A 20,228-nucleotide genomic window follows, 5' to 3' on the forward strand; every position below is an offset into this window, starting at 1 on the left:
TGACGTGAATGAAGTATGTTATTTCTAATGGAGGAAAGATGGGGCTTGCCTACGCTGTAGTGCACAATACCGTGAGCTGTGACGACTGCTATCTGCGTTGTTCGCCGTTGAAAAATAACAAAACTATCTCTTTCTCTCTGAAATGACCTTCGCCAATCGAACTCTCACTACCCCTTGATGAAGTCAAGCGCTGCTATCTGCCCCTAGTTTAACTGTTGGCGTGGTACAACGGTCAGATAACCAGTCCACCATGATGCCACTCAATGTTCGCTCGCAGGCGCTAACTAACAGTCTGTCTGTGTTCACACCACACATTAAGTGTCATGGCCAACACAGTGAACAAACGGCTTAATCGCGAGCGACTCAGTATACAGTATCACTCCAATTCACTAGCGACAGAGGTGTTCTCTCAGTGCAGTACTGAGTAGAGACTTTGTTCCTCGCTCTTTGCTTACACGCACGAGCGCACTCGCTCATGCTACGTGTTCCCGCTACAAGAGTGTCACCAGAACGACTTACCTCCACGCAAAAAGCGAAAGGGTATATCATCCACTGTCTTTCCCTCACTCCGCCAGCTCATTGCATCAGAAATAGACCACCAATCAGCGTTACTCTTATAAACGGGAAAATGGCTAAGCTGACCAATCCGGAAATATATAGCATCTGCGTTAGGCGTTTACTGTCAACTTGTGAGAACTCTGAAACTGTGCACTAGGTCCTTCAAAAAGCGTATGCTGGGGCTCTTCCAAACAATACAGTGAATTTTGCTTTTAAGGTGAACACGCAGGCCATTATCCCTTTTCTCTGGCAAAAACTATTTTGGTCCGTGGGCGGTCGGCCGGCCGGCGCAGCTGTGTGCTAACCCACCCTCTTATGGACTTTCCAGCGGGCTGGTTGCCTCCGCTGAACAAAAACTCCTGTGGCCGTTGTGCCTTGAATGTTTGTGTACGCCACCCTTGACTTTTTAATCTCGGTGCGCACTTGCGATTTATTTATTATATTTGCATATCGATTAAATGGAAATATGTAAAATTGACCCTACCCTATCGAGTTTGGGCTCGAATGAAACGTTTTGATATGCAGAACACGATGGTGAGGTCGGAATATGTAAGAAATGAAGGTCAGGAGACCAAGCCACCTTACAACGTTCCATGCTTACATTCAATATTCTGGTGGTTACATCGGTCATTAATGTACCAGCATTTCACATTTGCAATTGCTTATCTCGCACTTACATTAGACTATGATCTTACAATGTTAATTATTTAAATATGTTACCTAGGCAAATATATTCCCGAAACTTCATTACTCTACATTAATTTTTTTTCTTTTTTTGGTGTTGCAATTGCTTTTCCGTCAGTATATATGCGCAGCTTTTCCCGGATACCGTTTTTTTAAACACAACTACATCACCTGAAAAAGTCTAATGTGGCTATTAATATAGTCTGCCTGGTCATTAACATACTCGATGAATAGTAGAAGTCCAAGCACACTTCCATGGGTCACATCTTAAGCTACGTCTACATTTTGTCTATGACTCTTAATCTAAGATAATATAATATGTCCACCTTACCAGGAAATTCTCAATCCAGGCACGAATTTCATTCGATACCCCATATGATCATACTTTCTATAGCGAGCGTTGGTGTCGTATGAGTGAGACATTTTTTAAAAAAAATCAAGAAATAATGAATCCACCTGCTTGGGTAGAACAGTGGCTTTCGTGATGGAATGTTAGAAGGATACTTATTGGATATCAGATGTCAGGTTTTTTGGGAATCTATTCCGACTGGCATGAAGGAGGTCACTCTGTTCTAGATACTTCGTTACATATGTAACTGTCAGTCGCTCTTTGTCGTGGAGACATTGTTTAATTCCAAGGAATTGTTATGTGCTACCAGAGAGTATGCCGATATTGGCCAAGAACACCTATATACACCAAGATACTACGCCGGGCTTCTTGTAGCATTATTGAACTCGCTGGATAGTAAATAGTCTGGTATACCTATCTGTAACCTCTCAAAATCGTGCAGTGATTTCCATGTGCTGGTAAACTTAAACTGATGTGAGAGAAGTCATGGAATAGCGATAGGCACATATATATGTGGCAGTAGTATTGCGTACGCAAGGTATGAAAAAGCAGTGCTCTGGCGAGGCTATTTTGTACTCAGGTGATTCATGTGAAAAGGTTTCTGACGTGATTATGGCTGCACGAGGGGAATTAATAGGCTTTGAGTGCGGAATGCTAGTTGGAGCTAGATGCATGGAAAAATCCATTTTGGAAATCGTTAAATAATTCAATATTCCGACATCCGCAGTGTCATGAATGTGCCGAAAATACCAAATTTCAGGCATTACCGCTCACCACGGACAAAGCAGTGGCCGACAGCCTTCACTTAATGACCGAGAGCAGAGACGTTCGCGTAGAGTCGTCAGTGCTAACAGACAAGTAACATTGATATAACAGCTGAAATAAATGTGGGACGTACGACGGACGTATCCATTAGGGCACTGTGGCGAAATTTGGCGTTAATGGGCTCTGGCAGCAGACGACTGACGCGAGTGCTTTTGCCGAGAGCACGACATCGCCTGCAGCGCCTCTCCTGGGCTCATGACCATATCGGTAGGACCCTAGACGACTGGAAAACCGTGGACTGGGTAGGTGGCTCCCTATTTCAGTTAGTAAGAGCTGATGGTTGTGCTAGAGTGTAGCAAAGACGTCATGAAGCCGTGGATCCAAGTTGTCAACAAGGCACTGTGCAAGCTGTAGTTGGCCGGCCGCAGTGGCCGAGCGGTTCTAGGCGCTTCAGTCAGGAACCGCGCGACTGCTACGGTCGCAGGTTCGAATCCTGCCTCGGGCATGGATGTGTGTGATGTCCTTAGGTTAATTAGGTTTAAGTAGTTCAAAGTTCTAGGGGACTGATGACCTCCGATGTTAAGTCCCATAGTGCTCTGAGCCATTTGAACACAAGCTGTAGTTGCCTCCATAATGGTTTGGGCTGTGTTTATATGGAATGGACTGGATCCTCTGGACCAACTGAACCTATCATTGACTGAAAATGGTTATTGTTCAAATGGCTCTGAGCACTATGGGGCTTAACTTCTGAGGTCATCAGTCCCCTAGAACTTAGAACTACTTAAACCTAACTAACCTAAGGACATCACACACATCCATGCCCGAGGCAGGATTCGAACCTGCGAACGTAGCGGTCGCGCGGTTCCAGACTGTAGCGCTTAGAACCAGTCGGCCACCCCGGCCGGCGGAAATGGTTAAGTTAGGCTACTTAGAGACAATTTTCAGCCATTCATGGACATCATCTTCCCAAGGGACGATGTCATGTCTTTGTGCCACAATTGTTCACGATTTGTTTGAAGAACATTCTGGACAATTCTAGCGAATGATTTGTCCACCCAGATCGGCCGACATGAATCCCATCGAACATTAATGGGACATAATCGAGAAGTCAGTTCGTGCACAGTATCCTGCGCCTCCAATAATTCCGCAGTTATAGACGACTGTAGAATCAGCACGACTAAACATTTTACAGGGGATTTCAATGACTTGATGAGTCCATGCCACTGCAAAACGCCGGGAAAAAGGAGGTCCGACACGGTATTAGGAGGTATCCCATGACTTTTGTCCCATCAGTGTACAGTTGCTGTCACAATTAAATCTGTTGTTGTAAAATTATATTTCGGCTGCTACCTTATGACCGATGACCAATATGTTTTGACGCTGGAGTAGATTTTCGGCTCATTCCTTTTTGTGATGTCGTGTTCTGCAACCGCGGGCTTTTACAAACTTATAATCAATATAGTGGCAGCATTCTGAAGGACAGTTGGGAAGATTAGGCTTTAATATCCCGTCGACATCAAAGTCACTAGAGACGGAGCATGAACTCATATAATTGCAAGGACGTGGAAGGAATTCGGCCGTTCCCTTTCAAAGGAACCGTCCCGGAATTTACCTCGAGCGATTTAGGGAAATCATGGAAAACCTAAATCACGATGGCCGGATTTTAACCGTCGTCCTCCCAAATACGGAGGAGGACGAGGAGGAGGATGAGATTAGTGTTTAACGTCCCGTGGACACCGAGGTCATTAGAGACGGAGCACGAGTTCGGATTAGGGAAGGATGGGGTAGGAAATCGGCCGTGCCCTTTTAAAGAAACCGTTCCGGCATTTGCGTGAAGCGATTTACGGAAATCAAGGAAAACCTATAAATCAGGATAGCCGGGCGTGGATTTGAATCGTCGCCCTCCCGAATGCGAGTCCAGTGTGCTAACCACAGCGCCATCTCGCTCGGTGCAACAATAACATTCTGCAAAGCTCTCTGACACAGAGCACATGGACTGGCAAATCTAACGGCCGCTGTAATCATAAGTAACGCAGTAAATCACAGAAATAATGAAATGTTACAAATTACGAATAAATACAACTGTATGGTTTTACTATAGGCACATGAAAATTTTTGCCGGACCGGTGCTCGAACCCGTATTTCTTGCTAATCGCGAGCAGTCGCCTTAACCAGTCGTTTATCCGCGCACACCTGCTGGGCCGATGCAAACTTCCATATGTCATAGTGTCTACATCACATAGTACTCGCACATCGTTAGTGTGATTATCGCATAGGGAGAGACAATGCTTATCTCGTCAGTCTGCCACGCATGTATGCATGCATGCTTAGCCTCACCAGCCCAGACGAGGAACTAAGAAGTAGCGGCTCGATGGCATAGAAAGGTAACAACGGTCGGGAAGGCGGTGTGCTGAACCCACGGCTATACCTACGATATCCATATGACGCCACTGGGCAGAGGATGGCACGGCGGCTTTCCTCCGGCCCTGATCGCGGAATAAAAAAATTAACATACTTTTAGACCACGATTCTCAGAGCAGCTTGCCTCGTCTCGTCTAGTGCTTACATAGTAACGCGTCTGCTTGTAAATGGTATACGACGCGATTTGAGCAACTCCTTCACAGCCGACTCAATGGGTATTACTGAGATTTACCTCTTACTATCATGTACAGTGTTTCCTGCTGAATGATAAGATATAAGAAGTTTAAATATTCTCCAAATTATTAGGATTGGTATAATATTTATGCAACACTTAGCGCTTCCAAGCCCAGAACCTCTTCCCGCGAGTGGTGGCACAGGAGAGCGAGGAATAAAACTGGTTAGAAATTATTTGTCTGAATCCGGATGGTAGCACCTAGTATGAGCCCCTCCATAGGGTTACAGGACAAAACAGACCATCATATCAAAGGTGGAAGACGATTTGTTTTTCAACGACAAAGAGAGTGGAAGAGCCTAGCAGAGTTAACAGAGAAAAAAATGATCGTGCACGCTTACGGTATGGTATACCAACGTATGCAAAAACCTAATTTGGATGCGACGAATTGATATTGCGGTGAACGGCGTATACCGACTGCGAGAATCGTACGTTGCTTGCTACGAACGCTTCTCTGTGTCTTACCGAACCAAAGATTTTGTTTTAGGTACTCTTTGTGAAGAAAATGGAGAGATCAGGCATGTGAGAGAAAGAGAGAGATTGTATTGTTGTGAGACGCCATTACGGTATATAGAAAATGCTCAAATAGTTTTTTGCACAAAATAAAATCCAATCAAGTACGCAAGGTGTGTATATCTCCAGACCGAAATTAGCTCATTATCACTGTACAGATATTACGAGACGTAGATCGCTCAGAGATGAAGTTTGGAATGATGGTGCGAACCTGCATTTTCCACGTCAGAATTCGTCAAAAGATTATCTCGGAATTAATAAACTTTAACTTGCTAATTTGTTAGACCTTTCATCCAGACTCATCAAACAATATAGAACACAGTTGTGCCGAACGATCTGCGTAGTGAATAAAGGTTTTAGAGATTTCAGGTGGAGCACATAACGACGAGTAATTTACGCGAGATCGGCGCTGAGGAATACACTTCTTGCTCTCCTGTGGCATTTAAAACGAATTATTTATATTTTTCAGGTTTTCAGGAGAATGAAGATAAAAGGAAATAAGGAGCTAAGTTAAATCAACTAAACCAATAATTAAAGTAAAAGCACACGTAAAGAATATTAATTTATAATAATAAATAAATAAATAATATTTTTAATTAACTAACCAATAATAGTAATATTATAAAAGGTACGGAGGTAGCACAACGTCCGTGGCAGTGACAGGTTATTGGTATATGCAATAGAAGCCTCGGATGAGAAGGAAATACCCGTATACGACATGCTATGAATTACGGACAGACTATCGGGTTACAGAAAAGTCATAGCAGAAGTTTAACAGGTAGCGACATGGAATATCAGACGCCTTTCCTGTAAAGACCTAGACATAGAAAGGGCACTGCTTAAGTGAAACATCGATATAGATGTCTTTTCAGAGACGAAAAAGAAACTGGATGGTTCAAAGGAATGTGTCATTCAGGCTTACCACAAAAACAGAAAGCGAGAGCAGGAATTGCAATGTTAATTTCAAGAAACTTTATGAACTGAAATCGCAGTTGTCCCCTTATTCACAAAAGACTAATGGTGATGTGCATCAGGGTGGCAATAGATTAATTATGGGTGATTGGATTATGTACTTGGAAAAAGATAACGGAATAAGAAACTGGAACATTTTACACAAATCCAGGAAAAAAGGAATTGGCTAAACTCAGTGTGTCAGATTACTAGCATTGGCAGGAGCCCTTAATGCTACAGTAGATCATGAGAATGAAGTCTTTTGCGACGGCACTGTTATATAAAACATTTTAGGGCTTCTTGCCAAGTCAGTTCATGGTAAAACCTCAAGATTTCGACGATTACCTCCATCGACTTCGTCAGGAGCAACTGATTGTCAAAAACTGTCCAAGTTCGCAAGATCGCAAGGCAGATGGATCTGTCCTTTGGTCTGAGGTACTGGAGGCTAAGCAGAACGCTGCTATTCTTCTTCAATCTTCTGTGGTTGATGATAGTGGGCCTCTCTTAATGGATCGTACTGCTGCTGTATTGATGTAGAAAGAAACCATGGTAACTAGCAAGCTAGCGGTTAAATTACATTCGTTTTCTTCAGGTTATTGAAGTACTAGATGGCTGACACATCCTCAAGGCAAGGCTTCTTCCTTATGCTGTGTTAGCTTGATATTGTCCACAGATGGCTTCTGGTTGCTCTGCAATTACGTAATGCTGTCGGAGATGGTGTCAACGTTTGCACTGGTAATGCCACCGCTCCGGTAGTAGCGTACACATTGCGACGAATATATCTGCCTCTCCTCTACACCGAGGGTTCGTTTCCATGCACCATTAAGATTGTATCCTTTGCCACGGTTAAAGTTCCTGTCGCACATTTTTATTTCTACAGCCTCTTTCATTACAGGAGCCCACTACGTAGGAGCGAGTGATAATTTTTTTTTTCGTCAAACACTATTTTGTATTTGTTCGTGAGGCTGTGCTCGGCAACTACACTTTTCTCCAGTTATCGAGATCCCAGGGATCTTGAGGCAGAGGCTGTCCTTAATAGGGCGTAACATCTCCTTTATCTTCTTAGGAGGTCGGAAAATACGCCGTCTTCCCAGGGATGTTGCCTATTTTGCTGGACGTAGCGCCACATTAAGGAAGGATTGCAGTCGCTAGCTCATCACGTGAATATTCAACATTTTCCCGTTTCCTTTTCTTGGAGAATGTTGACTACGTATACATGAACCCTAGCCGTTGTTTCGGAACACGTACTTCAGATCATTAATTTCGGAATCCACGTGGCTCTCCTCAGAAACAGTTTTTTCTCTGTGTACCAATTTATTTAAAACTGCTCTCTTCTGGACTGGATGATGAAAGCTCTCTGATCTAGGATACAAATCAGCGTGCGTCGGCTTCCAGTACACTGCGTGGCCGAGACGTCCATCCGACTTTCGTTGTACCAACACGTCTAAAAATGGCAGCCTTCCTTCCTTCTATGTCTCTACAGTGAATTGGATGTTTGGGTGCTTAAAATTCATATTTTCAAGAAAGTGCTCATGAGCTTCTACGCTGTGTGTTCAGACCACAAACGTGTCGTCAGCATAGTCCAGAAGAGAGAAGTTTTAAATACTTCGGTACACAGAAAAAAAGAAAAAAACTGTTTCTGACAAGGTCCACTTGGATTCTGAAATTAATCATCTGAAGTACGTGTTCCGAAAGAACGGCTACAGTTCACGTGTGTGTAGTTACCTTCCTCCAAGAAAAGTAAACGTGAAAATGTTGAAAATTTATGTGATGAGCTACCAATTGTATTCCTTCCTTTCTGCGGAGCTACATCTAGCAATATAGGCAAATTCCTGGGAAGACTAGGTACAAGTCCTACTTTACGACCTCCTAAGAAGATAAGGGAGATGCTACGCCCTGTTAAGGACAGTCTCGACCTCAGGATCCCCGGGATTTATAACATTCCTTGCGAGTGCGGTAGCAATTACATCGTTCAGTCCATCCGCACCGTTTCCGATCGCTGTGCAGGACATCAGCGTCATGTTAAAAATGAGATCTGGAGAAAAGTGTAGCTGTTGAGCACAGCCTCACAAACAAACACAAAATAATGTTTGACGAAACAAAAGTTTATCCCTCGCTCCTACGCATTGGGCTTCTGTTATGAAAGAGGCTGTAGATAAAAATGTGCGACAGGAACTTCAACCGTGACAGGTGCATGGAAGCAAGCCCTCTATGCAGAGGAGAGGCAGATATATTCGTCGCAATGTTTACGCTATTACTGGAGCGGTGGCGCCACCAGCGCAAACGTTGACACCATCTGCGACAGCATTGCGTAATTGCCGACCAATTAGAAGCATTTTATGGACTAAATAAGGCCAACACAGCAGCAGTCTTCGATAGCCTGTTGCCCCTGACGAAGACGATGGAAGTAATCGGCCAAATCTTGAGCTTTTTACCCTGAACTGACATTGCAAGAAGACAGAGAATGTTTTAAAAGCAAGAACATGTTCCGGAGGCAAAGGACTACTATCATTGATTGACTATTAGCGAAAGGAGAATGCCAGTGTTAAGTCAGAGACACTCACGTTTACAGAGATAGTGAAATGGGTTCAGATTATTCTACGATGATCACAAAAATAAAAATGCTGGAAATTGTGCAGACCAAATACAAGAACTGCCCTTTCAAGACAAGCCTTTTTGAAGATGAAACTATGAAAAATCTGTATGAAAACAGAGTTCCACGAAAGGCCTAGCAAGTCATGATATAGAGCTAGTATGACCCAACACCACAAATATCTTACGGGGAGCAGCTGAACTAACTATGTGATTAAAAGTATCCGGATACCTGGCTGAAAATGATTTACAAGTTCGTGGCGCCCTCTATCGGCAATGCTGGAATTCAATATGGTGTTGGCCCACCCTTAGCCGTGATGACAGCTTCCACTCCCCCAGGCATACGTTCAATCAGGTGCTGAGAGGTTTCTTGAGGAATAGCAGCCCATTCTTCAAGGAGTGCTGCACTGAGGAGAGGTATCGATATCGGTCGGTGAGGCCGAGCACGAAGTCGGCGTTGCAAAACATCCCAAAGGGGTTCTATAGGATTCAGGTCAGAGTTCTGTGCAGACCAGTCCATTACAGGGATGTTACTGTCGTGTAACCACTCCGCCACAGGCTGTTCATTATGAACAGGTGCTTGATCGTGTCGAAAGATGCAATCGCCATCCCCGAAATGCTCTTCAACGGTGGGAAGCAAGAAGGTGCTAAAAATATCAGTTTAGGCCTGTGCTGTGATAGGGCCACGTAAAACAACAATGGGTGGAAGCCCCCTCCATGAAAAACACGACCACACCATTACACCACTGCCTCCGAATTTTACTTTTGGCATTACACACGCTGGCAGATGACGTTCAGCGGGCATTCGCCATTCCCACACCATGCCATCGGATCGCTGTACGTGTTCCTTCACGTTTCCTCTTCACTGTCACATCGGGAACAGTGGACCTATGGATGTTCAGGAGTGTAGAAATCACGCGTACAGACGTATGAGAAGTGACACCCAATCACCTGAGCACGTTCGATGTCCGTGAGTTCCACGGAGCGCCCCATTCTGCTCTCTCAAGATGTCTAATGACGACTGAGGTCGCTGATATGGAGTATCTGGCAGTAGGTGGCAGCAGAATGCACCTAATATGTAAAATGTATGTTTCTGGGGTGTCCGGTTACTTTTGATCACATAAAGTAGCTGTGGTGACGAGATTAAAAGCAATCAGGAGGATAATACTGAGTATCTGGACCATCGATACAGAAACAGAAGAAGGATTACCTCAAAAACAACCATAAACTGTTTTTTTTTCAGATGTGCAGAATCAAAAAGAAACATATTCAGAAACAGTAGTACAAAAAGAATGTTGTGATACCAGGGAGACATTCGTTACACACGCAGTACTAGATCTCTATGGCTAACAGCAACCCCCCGGCATGGAAGCAGTGTGCCCCAGCTGTCTGTGTCCTGTGTAAACCATGAAATAATCCGAACGTGTTTCAAATGTCTGTGAGTCGTGTAACTGAGGCAGGACGTGGGGACCAGCCTGGTATTCACCTAGTGGGATGTGGAAAACCGCCTAAAAACCACATCCAGGCTGGCCAGCACACCGGCCATCGTCGTTAATCCGTCGACGGATTCTATCCGGGGCCGACACACCTACCCGAGTCCAGGAGGCAGCACATTAGCGCTCTCGGCTAACCTGGTGGGTGAAATCAATCAAATGTAATGGCATGATATTATATCAGTGAAATCGGTTCAAAAATTCTGTCTAAACCTGTAGTGTCCTGAGAATATAGTGAAAAATGCAAGTTTGTGCCAGGCCAAGTTTAGTACCCTGATTCCTGCTTTTCGAATAGTCGCATTGACAGTTAATTCACCAGAGTAAGCCCCCAGTAATGTTAGCTCCCATTACTTTCATCCACTACAACCGGCGGTTCTTGTATGGGGTGTAGGAACTGGGGGAATTAACTTGATAGAAGGTTATTGCTTACTCTGGAATAGGGACACATCGAACTGAGAAAACTCATGGATACCTTCTAATATCGTGTCGGACCTCCTTTTGTCTAGCGTACTGCAGGACTCAACAACTCGTCGGAAGTCCCCTGGAGAAATATTGAGCCATGCTGCTTCTATAGCAGTCCATAATTGTGAAAGAGTCGCCGGTGCAGAATTTGTGCACGAACTGACCTGTCGATTATGTCCCATAAATTTTCAATGGGATTCATGTCGGGAGGTCGTGGTGGCTAAATCATTCACTTAAAATGTCCAGAATGTTCTCCGAGGCAACCACGAACGATTGATTCCCGGTGACGTGGGACATTGTCATCCATAAACATTCTGTCGTTGTTTGGGAACATGAAGTCCATGATGTAAACGCAGCCAGCACCATCATGGAGCCACCACCAGCTTGCACAGTGCCTTGCTAACAACTTTTATCCGTGGCTTCGTGGGGTCTGCGCCACACTCGCACCCTACCTTTAGCTCTTACCAACTGAAATCTGGCGTATCTGACCTGGACACGGTTTTCCAGTCGTCTAGCGTCCAACCCAGAAGAGGCGCTGCAGGCGGTGTCTTGCTATTAACAAACGTGCTCACGTTGGTCGTCTGCTGGCATAGCCCATTAACAACAAATATCGCCGCACTGTCCTTACGGATACGTTTGCCGTACGTCCCACATTGCGGTTATTTCACGCAGTGTTGCTTGTCTGTTAGCACTGACAATTCTACGCAAACGTCGTTGTCCTCGGTGATTAAGTGAAGGCTGCCGGCCATTGCGTTGTCCGTGGTGAGCGTAATACCTGACATTTTATATTTTTGGTGCACTCTGAACACTGTGGATCTCGGAATACTGAGTTCCTTAACAATTTCTGAAATGGAATGTCCCATGCTTCTAGCTCGAACTACCATTCCCCGTTCAAAGTCCGTTAATTTCCTTCGTGCGGCCCTAATCACGTCGGGAATCACTGCACATGAATCACCTGAGTACAAATGCTTCGTCAATGCAGTGCCCTTTTTATACCTTGTGTATGCGATACTATCGCCATCTGTACATGTGCATATCGTTATCCCATGACTTTGTCACCTCAGTGTATATTTACAGCAGTTTAATCAAAATCACTGGAATGAAATTAATGTAATCGATATATAAAGAATGAATTAAAAGCAAATACACGAAATATCAGTAAAATACCTTTCAGAACACATCGAACGGGTGGAGGAGTGGTTAAGACAAAAATGGTTCAAATGGCTCTAAACACTATGGGACTTAACATCTGAGGTCATCAGTCTCCTAAACTTAGAACTACGTAAACCTAACTAACCTAAGGACATCACACTCATCCATGCCCGAGGCAGGATTCGAACCTGCGACCGTAGCAGCCTCGTGGTTCTGGACTGAAGAGCCTAGAACCGCTCGGTCACAGCGGCCGGCCGTGGTTAAGACACGGAGTCGTTTTGGGGAAGAGCAAGTTCATAATATGCGTCCGTCCTTTCTGATTTAGGATCCCATTGGTCTTCCAAGATTACTTCGGATGAATTTTGGGATGGTCCCTAAACAAGCAAACGGCAGTTTTCTTGCCAAATTCTTGTCCAGCTCTTTGCTGTGTCTTACCACTTCAACGCTGATGAGTCACTAAATACTAACCTCCTTTCTTATATTTAAAGATGATTATAAGTCACTAAAATTTAACAGGAAATTAAAAAGAGAACAAGATCAGGCTTTAACGACCCAAAGGTGACGTGAGACGGAGCACAAGTTCGGATTCTATGTCGATGGGAAAAGAAATCGATCAGGCTCAACTCAAATAAACTATCCTGGCATTCTCCTAGCTCTGCGCTACATGATTTTGGTTGCAGTGGACAGCTTTTAATGCTCACTTCTCTGCCCTTTCCAATCAGTCATGTGCATGCTGGGTACACCAGCAGATGGTGCCCACTGCAGTGGACTGTGTACATATGAGGCCTCAGGACTGATTGAAAACGCCAAAGATGCGACCATCAACTGCTGTCCATTGTAGTGGACGCTATGCGCCACAGGGTAAACGACTAGGTAAAACCATAGAGAACATAATTGTCGATGGCTAGGCGAGGATTTGAACCTCGTTCTTTCAGAGCTGTCTGCCTCCTCTCTCATTCATAAGGAAAGTTAGACAACCTATTGTAATGGTAAACCGTCGGTGTGTTTCTCCGAATTGGAAACCAGAAGTAGCACGCTCTCGCGAGAACCAGTCTAGTGTACGATTTCGGGCAACGCCCCTCCTTGACCTCATTGAACTGCGTCGGCGACGTTCTGGTACCCGACACAGTCAAGGCGAGCTGTTCCACACGTTACGTTTAGACTGACATTCTACGAAGTGTTTCTGAAGATACCACACACAGCATGAGAACGCGAAAGCAAGAGAGGACACGGGTCGAATTATAGTAACTGTTTTATAGGTATCTTACGGATTATGGACCCAGCGCTGGGGAAATAGTGCGATAATTCTTTGCTGAAGGCTGCATCTGGAACTAGGCATAACATGTACTACCGAACGAATTCAGATTTGTTTGTTGCAAGAAAGTCATGCAGAAGTAAAGGAATAAGGATTCTTTTTATTAGAAGCAGATGTTCCAGAATAGACATGAATCGTAGTTTCGTTCGCCAGCGTACCTCGGAGAAAAGTGTGTCTAATCACTCAGAGTAACTTGGTTAGATCAACGGTGAGGGAGGAATTGAGGAGGGAGGGGGGGGGGGGGGGAGGGGATGACTGAAACTGGATTCACTCTGCCTCGTGGAAACAACTGAAGAGTTACTTGAAGGCGGAATGCAGACTGATCAGGAATCACTCTGCCCCGTGGAAACAACTGAACAGCTACTTGAAGGCGGAGTGTCGATCTTAACCACCATAAAAGAGTGGAAGAGCGCTGATAATGTGTCTACGGTACTTCTTACAGTCACTATTCGATTATTGTACTCACGGACTCCGTTCTGAGCGATCCCCATACAAGTGTCCTGGCCATCTCGAATTCAAAGAGCCTGAACAAGGTGGTGCACTAAACTCAGGATTCGTATTCGCGAAGACGGCGGTTCAAATCCCCTTTAGGTCACCCAAATTTAGGTTTTCCATTTCTTCGATTCCCTTAAGGAGAAACACTGCATTGTTCCTTTGAAACTCCATTGCACGTTTCCTTCCTCAACTGCCCTAATCCGAACTTCTATTCATGTCTAAAGACCTCGTGTTCGATGGGATGTTAAACCCTACTGATTCTTCCTTTTTTACGAGTTCAAATACAACTTTCCTTTTAGGACAGAGGAACGCGAAAATTAAGCAACGCGAATCAACCCCGAAAGGCAATAAGTGCCTGTCTTAGGAGAGAAAGTGTTTCTGCGCTCCAATAGAAAAAGTCGCTATCGTCCTTATTTTGAACCATCTCATTCTTTTTTCGTGTGATATCACAACTTAATCGAACGAGTTATGGATATACCTCATCTATTATCACCAAAGTATCCCCATCGCCCGTGAGGCCCTTGCCAGTGAGGGATGACGGTAGCTAGTAAGTTTTCTAAGCGTAGTTTGCTGGTCTCCATGGATCGTTATATTGACAAATGTCTACCACTTATGATAAACAGGTTTGATTCTCAGAAGTTGAAGCAGAGACAAATAGATGTATGTTTCCAACAGACTGCTGTTATAGGTACTGTATGTGATAATTTCCAGTATGATGATGATGATGAATTATACATGAAGAATATTTGTCCAGTTGTCCCTTGGAAGTGATTCAGCAAAGCTGCAACAAAGAAATTTATGTTTGCAAACTGTAAAACAGTATCCTTAAACACTGACCAAGATGACGCAGACAATAGCGTATTGAACTCTTATTCGGGCGGAAATGGATTCAAATCCTTGTCCGACCATCCTGACTTAACTGTTTAGTGGTCTCGCTAAATCGATTGAAGCTAATGCTTGAATACTTCTATTGTAAGGGATTTCCATCCACATCCTTGCTCTATCAGAAATTGAGGTCCTTGTTGTCGACGGGACGTTAAGCTTTCCTCCTTAACACGCTCTCGCTTTATTAGCATTGAGATCGAATGAATATGATTGCAATTTAAAAAATGAACATTAATATTTTAACAAAGCAGCAACAATAAATGAGAAAGTTGTGTAGACACATTACATTTTGTTGTGTTGTATAGAAATGGAAAAATTTTGAAAAATTGAAAATGAAGATATTTAAAACGTATGAGAATTGGGATTGTTGATGGTATGCTTTAATTTTTGTCCTCAGATACTGCCATCATTGCAGTGGGCAGTGCGGTTTACCATTATCTTCCACATATCTGCGGATGATGTGCCAGATTTGTAACAGTGTAGTATGGGTGACTGCAGTGGGACGACGACAACGTTGCTATGGAGATGGATACCAACAGCAGCAGTCTCTGTCGCTCGGCGTCAATACACTTTTCCACCAGTCACATCTGCTGCACCATTGCCACTGTGCCTACCATCTGTCAGAACTGCTCAGAGAACCCTAGCATCAATAGCAGCAACATCATTATGGCAGCATCAGCAGTAATTCCAACATGTCACACACCAAAGACAGCTCAACTAGCTCAGTCTTCATATTCTTTTCGTACACGTTCCGCGGTACTCAAGGTCTGGAAAATTTATTTAATTTAATTTTGTATCTGGATGCCCTTCTTATCGCCTAAGGGACGGATGTCGAATGCTCCACCTAACTGTGAATTGTGTAAACTGGGTTCTGTATGTGATCGTATTTTTACTAGTGTATCGTCTTTTCTTAGGTGAAAATTGAGGCCCAGCCAAGTATTTGTCTAAACGAGTATGGAAAACAGCCTAACAATCTTACTCAGGCTAGCCGGTGCACCAGCAACGATCGGTAACGAACCGCGCGGATTCTATCCGGGTCTGGTCCATCTTCATGTCTCAAAATGGTTCAAATCGCTCTAAGCACTATGAGACTTCACATATGAGGTCATCAGTCCTCTAGACTTAGAACTACTTAAACCTAACTAACCTAAGGACATCACACACATCCATGCCTGAGGCAGGATTCGAACCTGCGACCGTAGCAGTCGCGCTGTGCCAGACTGAAGCGCCTAGAACTGCTCGGCCACAGCGGCCGGGTCATGTTTCACAAGCTAGCGCGCTGCTCCTTACGCTGTACAAACAACTCAGTCCCAATCCTTCCATGACCTAATTCACATCCCATCTCTATCAAAAATGGAACAAAGACTTAAGCCTAGGTACGTTGTCTACCCCAGAACTCAAAAAGCCACGGAACAAAGTGAGAGGTGACGGATGTGTGAACTGTGCTCCGACCACTTTTGAAAACCCCTCCCCAACAATTAAACCTTTTGTTCTGATACCATATTCCCTAATACAAAAAAACTAACTCTTAAAAAATGTTGAAATGTGTGTGAAATCTTATGGGACTTAACTGCTAAGGTCATCAGTCCCTAAGCTTACACACTACTTAACCTAAATTATCCTAAGGACAACACACACACCCATCCCCGAGGGAGAACTCGAACCTCAGCCGGGACCAGCCGACTAACTCTTAAGGTGTCGAAATATATACAACTTAAATATTTCCGAGTTCATGCCCAGAAAAGATTCCATCAATATATGCTCCACTACTCCTCATTTCACATTCTACGCAATCTCCTCACAATCTTTGGTAACAAAGTCCCCTTACCACCCTAACTCACGCCGTCTAAAACAGCCCAACATATTCCTTTAAATCCACAGTACAGTCGACACCAACTATACTTGAACTAACAATCCCTATATACCTCTTCAAGCCCTCTGCTCCGTACCCACAGACGAGGACACAATCCACTTCATCACAGCTGTACTCGAGAAACCCCCTGTACTTTAACGTCCATGTCACCTATCCTAGAAAACAACGCCACTTCCTTTCCAAATACCTCGAAAAACTAGTTCCAGTTTCTCACCTTGAGAGAGACCTTTCAGCTCTCTCTTATATCTTTTTTACTTTTCTAAAATCGTTCATTGGCTTTTGGCACTTGCTAAAAGTTCGCAAATGTAGCCTACAACTCAAAAAGAAGTGTGCCATTTTATTCTATAGGTTCGCATTTTTGAGAAATGATAATATGGGTCCACACTCCGGATTCTTTTCTTAATCCAGCTGATACGAACATGCAGTCTGGCAACGGACAACAAGAAGGTAGATTAACAAAAGGAACACAGGATGAAGCTGGTGTGTATCTCATTCAGGGCGATTTCCAACAATAATTTCTATGTGAGCTTAAGCAGAGCAGTAGTAATATCAGTCGCCCTCATAATTAGCTCCTTTTAGTAGATGTTAGAGAGTCTCACAAGTGAGTTACGCACCTCTTCCGACAAGGCCTGTGGAAAGGAGACGGCTCACGTAACGTATACAACAGAGCCCCTGTCCTGGGCGGTTGTCTTACGAGCCCGCCAGTGGTTCGACATCGTTCGTTCTGAGACGTGTGCACCAGGGAGGACGCTTCACTGATTAACAGCAGAGACGCCACTCTTGCAGACGCCGTGGCAGCAGCCCCGAGAAGACAGTTTAAAGACTGATGAGGGGTGATGCCCACCACAGAAACACAGAGATTTGACAGTTCACTAACTGATGATAGGGATATGCCTCCAGCAGACATACCGACGCCAAATGTGTTTACCAAAACTGTGGGAAGAGTTAAGACGCTTTTGAAAAATAGTCGAAGTGGAAGAGGGAGAAATGAGCATTCGCTTATGTCCCGTAGGCTAACGACAAGACTAGAGTTTTCATTGGCCACTAATATGTGGCATGGATCTTTCTGTGGCTCATAAAATGAGAGAAGGAGAGTTGTGTGGAAAATTTTCTTTCTTCCGTTAGTTCAACAAATAAGCATGAGCCCTGGTTAGGTGACGCAGGTTTTTGGGATAAATGGGAGGATGGTAACTGTATGCGCATGCCTGTGGTACAGTAATCCGTAATGTTTCCGTCTCCATACATCAACATACTTAGTTGTTTGTGATGATATACTTCACAGTTAATGTCGCGTCCTTCAATAAACACCTAAAGTGGCCTCGGTATGACAATCAAATCTCATTAATATTCCTTCATTTACAAGTGAATAAAAACGATAAACATCTTATCAAAATCTACACGAGACAGTGGGTTTCTTCATCTTCTCAAGGGTACAGTCTCCTTCGTAATTCCCTAATACAGCTGTAATGCTTCTGGCACTTGCGTTTAATCTATAGAATCGTCAATAACGGCTACGTTAGTCATTCATCACAAACTTCTTTTACGTAAGCACAGTCCTCTCATTTCAGGCACTGGAGATCATCAACCTCAACTCACAATAAAATCCTCAGTAACGCCCACGACATTCTTATTTCAGGCAGGCAAAATTAATCATACATCATCATTTACATAGCATCTAGAACAAGAATAGGTCCTCTGTGGCCTTTCTTGATTACTGCCTAACTATATCCACTAACCATGGTTCGAAAAATCATCTGACAACAACGTCTGCATGAAGTAAAATCAACAAACTCAAACAACTTAATCACTAGAACATCAACATAGCCATCAGAAATACAGTGCCATACGAAGAGGAATCAATACGCCCTCAAAATCACACTGTCGATCTTACTAAGAGGGAATCAAAACCACTAATTATCTCAATGTCATCCTCACTAAGAGGGAATGAATAAACGCCAAAAACTCAGATCTAATAATCACCTCGTAGAACAATTATTCAGTACCACTACAGTCTGCACGGAAATACCCATTGCACAAAAAAAATCTCACTGAACAAGACTACCTCATCAGATTCGACTAACCAAACCTTTCCTCAGTTAGTATTTTGGATGTCCACACAACCTGAATCTTCAAACTAATTTATCCCTGTAATTTCTCAATCACATGACACATTCATCAGAAGATCCAATCTTTTGAAGCATTCTAAATATTCACACGTGCACACACTTACTTACAGGATGCCTAACTTCACACTAATCTCACATCAAACATTCCGACAGTAAGAGATTCACAATCACCCATACAGAACAACATAAGAGGCGGAAACAGTGCAATAAATAAAATATCAATTATATTCCTTTTCAGCTGGGTTATCTCGTGTTAGCCAAGAACGTGACATACACAGAAGCATATGACAAAAAATGGCTCTGAGCACTATGGGACTTAACTTCTGAGGTCATCAGTCCCCTAGAACTTGGAACTACTTAAACCTAACTAACCTAAGGACATCACACACATCCATGCCCGAGGCAAGATTCGAACCTGCGACCGTAGCGGTCGCGCGGTTCCAGACTGTAGCGCCTAGAACCGCTCGGCCACCCCGGCCGGCAAGCATATGACCCCTGATGGTTTTAGACACAGGTGATTAATGTTACCACACTTTTACGTGAAGCATACTAGTAGCTAAAGAATCTACACACATCTAAATATACCACAGAATGAGAATAAGAAACGATACAGAAAAATAAAAATGAAAGGCGCACTGCTTGAGATGGAAACCCTAGTCTTGCCACGCCCATGATATAAGACAGACACATCCCCCTGAGGGTTTCATTCACATCACAACTTATTTGGAAAATCAGCCTCTCTCAGGAATGGAGCAATTAACAACGAGGTCCTCGCACATACTTGGATCTCACTGACCGAAAAACACACGGCAAATGCAGAACCTTCATGGTTAAATTCAGAAGGAGAATAACAGTGTAACCCAGAACTGAAAAATCTAAACGCACGTGGCAACAAATTCATTTCACTCTTGCTTCTGTCAGACCACTTCAGCCTTCCTTACACACAACTTATTCGAACAAAGTACTGCGTAAAAATATATCCCTATACCTGTTCGTTTTAGGGCAACGGCCTTGCCGCAGTGGATACACCGGTTCCCGTGCGATCACCGAAGTTAAGTGCTGTCGGGCGTGGTCGGCACTTGGATGGGTGACCATCCAGGCCGCCATGCACTGTTGCCATTTTTCAGGGTGCACTTAGCCTCATGATGCCAATTGAGGAGCTACTCGACCGATTAGTAGCGCCTTCGGTCAAGAATACCATCATAACGACCGGGAGAGCGGTGTGCTGACCCCACGCCCCTCCTATCCGCATCCTTCTCTGAGGATGACACGGCGATCGGATGGTCCCGGTAGGCCACTCGTGGCCTGAAGACGGAGTACCTATTTCTCTTACCAAGCATGTGTTTAAAGTCACACAAATAA

At 44.0% G+C, this 20,228-nt stretch overlaps 1 pseudogene; it reads left to right on the forward strand.

Annotated features, from left to right (window-relative positions):
- Window positions 1-19,867: 19,867 nt before the first annotated feature.
- Window positions 19,868-19,985, forward strand: LOC124723821 (annotated as a pseudogene).
- The last annotated feature ends 243 nt before the right edge of the window (window positions 19,986-20,228 follow it).

This window comes from Schistocerca piceifrons, chromosome X, assembly GCF_021461385.2.
Source record: "Schistocerca piceifrons isolate TAMUIC-IGC-003096 chromosome X, iqSchPice1.1, whole genome shotgun sequence".
Taxonomy (NCBI): Eukaryota; Metazoa; Arthropoda; class Insecta; order Orthoptera; family Acrididae; genus Schistocerca; species Schistocerca piceifrons.